This window comes from Mandrillus leucophaeus, unplaced genomic scaffold, assembly GCF_000951045.1.
Source record: "Mandrillus leucophaeus isolate KB7577 unplaced genomic scaffold, Mleu.le_1.0 Scaffold306, whole genome shotgun sequence".
Classification (NCBI taxonomy): domain Eukaryota; kingdom Metazoa; phylum Chordata; class Mammalia; order Primates; family Cercopithecidae; genus Mandrillus; species Mandrillus leucophaeus.
Window position 1 is genome coordinate 889356 of NW_012103210.1, and position 6862 is coordinate 896217.

General features: G+C 54.3%; 1 long non-coding RNA gene across 1 annotated transcript; it reads right to left on the bottom strand.

Annotated features, from left to right (window-relative positions):
• Positions 1-2967: 2967 nt before the first annotated feature.
• LOC105544694 lies at positions 2968-5759 on the bottom strand. The gene is made up of 2 exons (XR_001006809.1): positions 5537-5759; positions 2968-4481 (listed from the first exon to the last, which is right to left on the bottom strand). It is a non-coding gene; the product is annotated as an uncharacterized LOC105544694 (long non-coding RNA).
• Between the last annotated feature and the right edge of the window lie 1103 nt (positions 5760-6862).

The following is a 6862-nucleotide window of genomic DNA, read 5'->3' on the forward strand; positions in this document are numbered from 1 at the left end:
GGGGAGGTGGGGGAGGGGGGGAAGCGAAGCCCTAAGATGGGCGGAGAGAAGCAGATGTGGAGGTGATGGCGGAGACCCAGATATAAGCAGGTCAGACAGGTGGGTGGAGGAACCACGCCTTTGGTGGGGCGGTAAAGGCCGTTTGGTGGTCGCAGCTTGGGCCGACCGAGGAAGCTGAGTTGCCCCGTCGTCTTGGAAGAGTCACAAACTTGTGTGTGACTTGTGCCCTCCACGTGGGTCGGTGCAGTGCAGGGGGACACGCTGGCTGTCTTCCGCTGTGGTGTGGAAGAGTCTCTGGGGCTAGTTGGAGAAACCGCTTCGCAGACACACCCCAGATCCTCCTTTTCCCTGCAGAAAGGCACAAAAAGTCCTTTCGGCAACCGAGCAGTGCTGGCCAAAGTGTCTTTGCACAGAGAAGGTGCTTTTTACAGAGCTGAGCACGAGCCCGGGTCTGAGAAACTTGGGCCTGGAGCATGCAAACTTGCCCCAGTCGGGAAGGCTTCCCGGGCACCTCTAAAGAGGCCGCCATGTCTGGGCTGCAGGTCTGTGATAGGGATAATGGAGAGGAACTGACATCTCATTTCCCTTTTGGTCTTTTGTCTTTTGGCAGTTTATAGTTAAAAATGAGCCACCAAGCAGCCCACGCACTTTATTTATATGGTTTAGGTGCCCAAGGAGGCTCCAGCAGCCTCCAAGAGCCTTTCTCTCCCACCCTGGCTAGCCAGAGGCCCAGCTATGGATGAGCCCATTGCATTGTGGAGGCGGCTCCCCGGGGGAGCCTCCTTACCCTGCACAAGAGCTGGCCACCGGAGGCTTAGCAGTCACGTGTGTTTGCTACTCGGGCTGTTTTTTCCTTTCTGCACAGCCTGGTTGGCTGAAGAGGTTCCACCCATAGGTTTCCACCTGAATTGGCCCAAAGGAAGCAGAGAAGAGAAGCCCTTCACTAGGCTGGGCTCAGCCTGGGGACCTGGAGACTGCCCCTAGGACATTGTGTGGACAGAGGACTTGTGTTGGTTCTTTCCTGGGCAGGCAGTTTTCTCTCTTGGCCCCAGATCCTGATCCTTTGGATTTGTTTCTTCTGCACACCTGTATAGGACGCTCAGATTCTCTGTATGGATTCTAGGTAGGCGCCCAAAGCCAAAAGCATGCCTGAGGCTAATGCCCAGGGAGGTGGCCATTCAAGTGTCTGCTTCTAGAATTATTCCCAAAGTCTCCAAGCAAAAATTATATAGGAGGCCAGGTGTGGTGGCTCATGGCTATAATACCAGCATTTTGGGAGGCCAAGGTAGGAGGATCACTTGAGACCAGGAGTTCGAGGCCAGCCTGGGCAACAGCATGAGACTCCGTCTCAAAAAAAAAAAAAAATGGAGTCTCACTCTGTTGCCCAGGCTGGAGTGCAGTGGTGCAATCTCAGCTAACTGGAACCTCTGCCTCCCAGATTCAAGCAATTCTCCTGCCTCAGCCTCCCGAGTAGCTAGGACTACAGGTGCACGCCACCATGCTTGACTCATTTTTTGTATTTTTAGTAGAGATGGGGTTTTGCCATGTTGGCCAGGCTGGTCTCAAACTCCTGGGCTCAAGTGATCCGCCCACTTCTGCCTCCTGAAGTGCTGGGATTACAGGTGTGAGTCACCGCACCTGGACAAAATTTTTAAAAATTATCCAGGTGCAGTGGCATATGCTGGTCGTCCCAGCTACTTGGGAGGCTGAGGTGGGAGGATCACTTGAGTCTGAGAGGTAGGGGCTACAGTGGGCTGAGATTGTGCTACTGCCCTCCAGCCTGCGGGACAAAGCCAGACGCTATTTAAAAAAAAAAAAAAAAAAAAAAAAAACCAGACTGGGCACGGTGGCTCACACCTGTAATCCCAGCACTTTGGGAGGCTGAGTTGGGAGGATCACTTGAGGTCAGGAGTTCAAGACCAGCCTGACCAACATGGGGAAACCCCATTTCTACTAAAAATACAAAACTTAGCCAGTTGTGCTGGCACATGTCTGTTATCCCAGCTTCTTGGGAAGCTGAGGCAGGAGAATCACTTGAACCCGGGAGGCGGAGGTTGCAGTGAGCCGAGATTGTGCCACTGCACTCCAGCCCAGGAAAACATGCGACACTCCATCTAAAAAAAAAAAGATATAGGAAGTGTTTAGACAGATCTTGCTATTTTTTTGCCTATAATATGCAGAACCCTATGTAGGGTCCTGGACCTGAGGGAGTGTAATAATTTAATTATGATTCTGAAAAGGGTTTGAAAGATGAAGAAAGAGTAGCCTTCCCTAGATCCTGTGGGGAGGAGGGAAGAGAAGAAAACCCTTATCTTTCTGCAAAGGGCAGGGCTTATGGTCTTGATAATGGGGTGCCCTCTGCGGTGAGGAGTCCAGTGGTATGAAGCCCCAGAGGAGGAGGAAGGCAGGAGTAGACCTTGGGCCATGAGGATCATCTTTCTGATTGCTGGTTGTCCTAGTAAAGCTGTCCCCTGGCACGACATTTTGGGAGGACTTGGGGGACTGCCTTGTGTCTCTTAATGAAAGGACTACTGGCCACAGCCCCACCTCTGTGAACTAGAACAGCCCCAGTGGGAGAAAGCTGCTGACAGTCCTGGGAGCTGAAGGCTTCAGCAGCTGCCCTCCCTGCTTGTCCCTCTCGTGGCCTAGCCGGCAAAACCAGGGATATTAAAAGCAAGCCTCTGGTTGAGAGGTGAGAGGCAGGAGGGCAAGCGAGGCCCCGAGCCACCCGGCAACATCCAGGAAGGAAGGGCGGCCTGTTGGGGGTTTGCTTTGCCAGAAGTGGCCTGCTTAAGGTCAGGACCCATGGTTTTCATGTGTAGAGCTATAAAAACAGAATGCAAATCAAGAGCCTCTGGGCTAATACAGAACCTTTCCTTAAAGTTTTTGTCTTGTTAAGCAAGAAAATAGAGTGCCAAATAGGCTTTGTTAAGTGGCAGTCTAATTAATAATTTAAAATCTTGTAACTGTCTTTCATTAGAATTTATCTGTACATCAACCACAAAATCAGTCAAACACACTCATTTATAAGTTAATGCCATCCCTGAATAATTCAGCAAGAGCTAGATTAAGGCCTGCAACCCAGCAAGATGCATTTGGTTCCATTGGTCTCCATGGGCAGATGGGCTGGGCTGGTGGCAGATTTGGGCTTCTCTTTTGTGGAAAGAAGGGAAGGCAAAGGGAAGGAGGGACCGTGGTGGCGTCAGACGGTTGCTTGACTTGAATCCAGAGCTCCTCTAGGTGTTTGGAGAGTCTTCGTGTGGCCAGACGTGGGCAGGCTACATCTCTGCTTCTCTCTGGGGGCAACCAAGACTTGGAGCTATTAGTAATATAGCTGCCCTTAGCCCCAGTGACGAGGCAGAGAGAAGAGTGTTCCATGGGTGGCCAAGACACTCTTTTCTGTGCAGAGGAAGTATAGAGGGGAGATACAAGAACCCTTATCAAGCTGTGAGGCTTTTTAGCCCAAATCCAGGTGCAGAAGTCAGATTTCCGTCTTCCCAGCCCATTTCTGTCCCAATCAAGGCAGGTAGCCTGGTGGAACCAATCTCACCAAAACAGCTTCTTTCCTTAGGAGCTTCTGGGCTGCTGCTCTCCTCAAAGCTCTGGGTCCTTATGCCAGAAAAAAAGAAGCCAAGAGGAGAGATTTTAGGGGAGCACCCTGACAGAGAGGAGAGGCAGAGCGAGTTGCTAAGTAAAGCCCATGCATGCATTTTCTCACCAGTAGCCAGAATAACAGCAAGGACAGCAGAGCGACGTTCCTGTGAGCTCAGACAACATAGAAAAAGTGTTTTGGTTCAGCTCCCACCATGTCAGCACGGAAACAATTCCTTACTGCAGAGTGTTCAGGTCCATTTTCGACAGGGAAACTGTTCATGACCCACACTCCCAGCACGAGCCCTGGTTCCTCCACAGTAGGAATGAGCTTCAGAGTTTCTGGCCTCCGCCTCGGCTTGCCAACCCGGAGCCCTCTGGGCGGGTACATGGCTCTGTTGAGGGAGACCAGGTAGACACCCGGAGCAGACACACGCTCCATGCCAGGAGAGGTTGTGGGCCGAGTTTGAGAAGAAGAAGTCTCACGAGGAAAAGGCAGGGGAAGGGGTAGGTGTTTGCCCCTGGCCAGTGGTGGAGTTGAAAGCAGATGGCATCGAGGAGGGGGAGTTGTGTGGGGCGAGTCCAACTCCAAGCTCTGGCCATGTCTTTGGGGTGAGGCTTGAAAAAGGACAGAGCGGTTCACTTGCTGGAGATGAGAAGGAGGGGAAGGCGTCGTGAAGGATGTCGAGAGCGGAACTGCCTGGTACCATCTGCAGTGAAGTAGTGGTTAAGGTTAAAGCAGAGAGGAGATGACAGGGAGGGAACAGATGGCCGAGGCAGCAAAATAGCTGGCGAAACGGGAGCGGAGCCTCCAGGGACGGCAGAAGCCAGGACCTCCACGCAGAGTGCCGGAAGCAGCCCTCTCCTCGGGGTGCAGTGGCCGGACCTCCCTGGGCAGAAGTGAGACAGAGAGAGGAGTCAGGAAGGGACCCCAGGCGAGGGCACCCCCAAGGTCTGGAGAAGAACTGAGGGAACCGGCAGCTCCAAGGCTAGGGCTTCAGGAGCAGGGGCCTCCAGGGATGTCGAGGAACTGGAGAGAGGAGCCCACTGACTTGGTGTCCATCACTAGAATGAGTCACGGCCACCTCGGGCTTCACAGAGCATGCCCAGCCAAGCCTGTGGCGAGGAGATACGGATGCTAGCTGGAAACAGGCAGCAGGCAATAACCTGCTCTTCCCCACCTGCGCGTCCCTGTCCACATGCTGCCAATAGCCGCTTGCGTTTACTGAGCCTCACTGAGGGTGCTCCATGCCTTATCTCATGCCACCTCACGACCACCCTGCAGGATCCGTCTGTGCTTATTCCAGATGAGGAAACTGAGGCATAGCTAGCTGGAGTCCCTTTCCCTGGGCCACCCAGCCAGCACACTGCTGAGTCAGGATGCAGCCCCCGCTCTGTCTGTCAAGCCCACCCTCCCCCTTGCTCTCTGGACCTCTGTGCTCCACTGTCTCACGTGCCCATCTGTCTTGATTTCTCTGACATTTGTTTTGTGGGGCGCTGGGCGCTGCTGATTCATTTCCGGCTTCTCACAGAGCTTGCTGGTGGTTCCCGTGCACTCCCCTCTGCGGTTCCTCAGGAACTTCTCTGTCTGGGATCTGGGACCCCAGGGGCCTGAGCTGCTGTCTCATATGCCCTCTCCTACTCCCTCTCCCCTGGTGTCTGGAAGACACAGTCCTCACCTCTGTCTCCTGCCCTGGTTTCTTCCTTGGAGACAGAGATGGGACAGTGGGGCCAGGAACCCTCCTGCCTGCGTTCATGCCTCTGAGAAAGGCCCAGGGCCATGGTTTATTTGGGGGCTGGGCTCTACTTGGGCTCTCAGCCCTGCCCATGGTTTGCTCTCCCTGGCTTCCCTTCCAGGGTGACCTGATGGACTTGCTAGCACAGCCCCGGAACACACCGGTTCCTCCACCTATACCTGCCCCTCTAGCCTTGTAGTGCTCCCTACCTCCTGGGGGGCCTTCCCACAGCCCAGCCCTAGCCTGCCAGGCAGGATGGCAGCTGCAGGGCTCAGCTGTCCTCCAGAAAGAGCTTCTCCTGTCCCCTTCCAGCCACAGTTGAGTCCCAGAGAGGTCCATGCTCCCTGTGCTTCTTTAGGAAAAGAAAGAAGATGAAACAAGCAGGGAGTCTCGCCGATCTGAGGGTGCAGGAGGGTGGAATCCCGCCTCGGAGTGGAGGCCTCCTCTGCCGCGGTGAGGCACGTGCTTCCGAACCTGTGATCACTGTCTAACCAGTCAGTGAAGCGTGGAAACGAAACTGCAAACATTCCCTGCTATCTGATTCAGGAGAGTCACTCTGGAGGCCTCTGTGCTGGCACAGCAATAAAGAGTTGGCACCACAGCGTATGTGTGTGTGTGTACAGAAGCACACCTGGCAAGCACGCAACAGGCTCCCTGGAGAGTGTGTGCCAGAGGTCACTGTTGCAGGGCAGCACCCCCCAAGTGCACCAGAGCCTCTGTTGGCACCCACACCATCAGTCTACCAGCGGGGTTTGGCGCCATGGCACGCTGGTGAGCCACTCAGTGGGGGTAGGGGCTCCCAGGAGTGGGCGGGCCAGCGCCGTGTGTGCTACATGTCAGGAACAACACTTGCTGAGTGGGTGTGTGGCTCGCCCTCACAGGGGGTGGGTGGGCACGACTCATGACTTGTCTGCCAGGGGACAGAGACCACTGCAGCCCCCAGCAATGGGCCTTTGGCAGCTTACTGAGTTAATTCCAGAGGGTGGTGGCATCATGGTGACAACCACATCAGCCAGGGTAGGTCTGTGGGAAATTGAGCGAGAGTCTCTCCCAAGTCAGGACAGAAGCTGGGCTCCCAACTGTCAGCCCACCAAGATGGCAGGAAAGTTTGCTTCTGCCTCTAAAATCATCCTCACAGGGTTTGCTATCTCTTTCCGGGCACCAGAGCCAGCACATGGTGAAGAGGGCCTTTACATATGCCTATGTCGAGAGATTCATGAGGCCCTAGGGGGGAAACTGGCATTCTTCTGACCATGATTTATTTATAGGGCGATGGGATGATGGGGATATGGAGGCTAAGATGCCTCCATTAGTGAGACGCGCACAAGGCAAGAAGCTTGCTCTTGCATTTGACATTTAGTGGGACGACTGCTACCAGGGAGCTGCTGTTTCTTTTCGAAGGTTTTGCCTTTAATGTTCTATTCATGGGCTTGTCTGAGCAAGCTGGGAGAAGGAAGGAGCACATGTGGAGGTGGGCCTGGGGTCTGCAGCCGGCCAACCTCAGGGGAGGCAGGGCCCAGGGAGGTCACTCGATG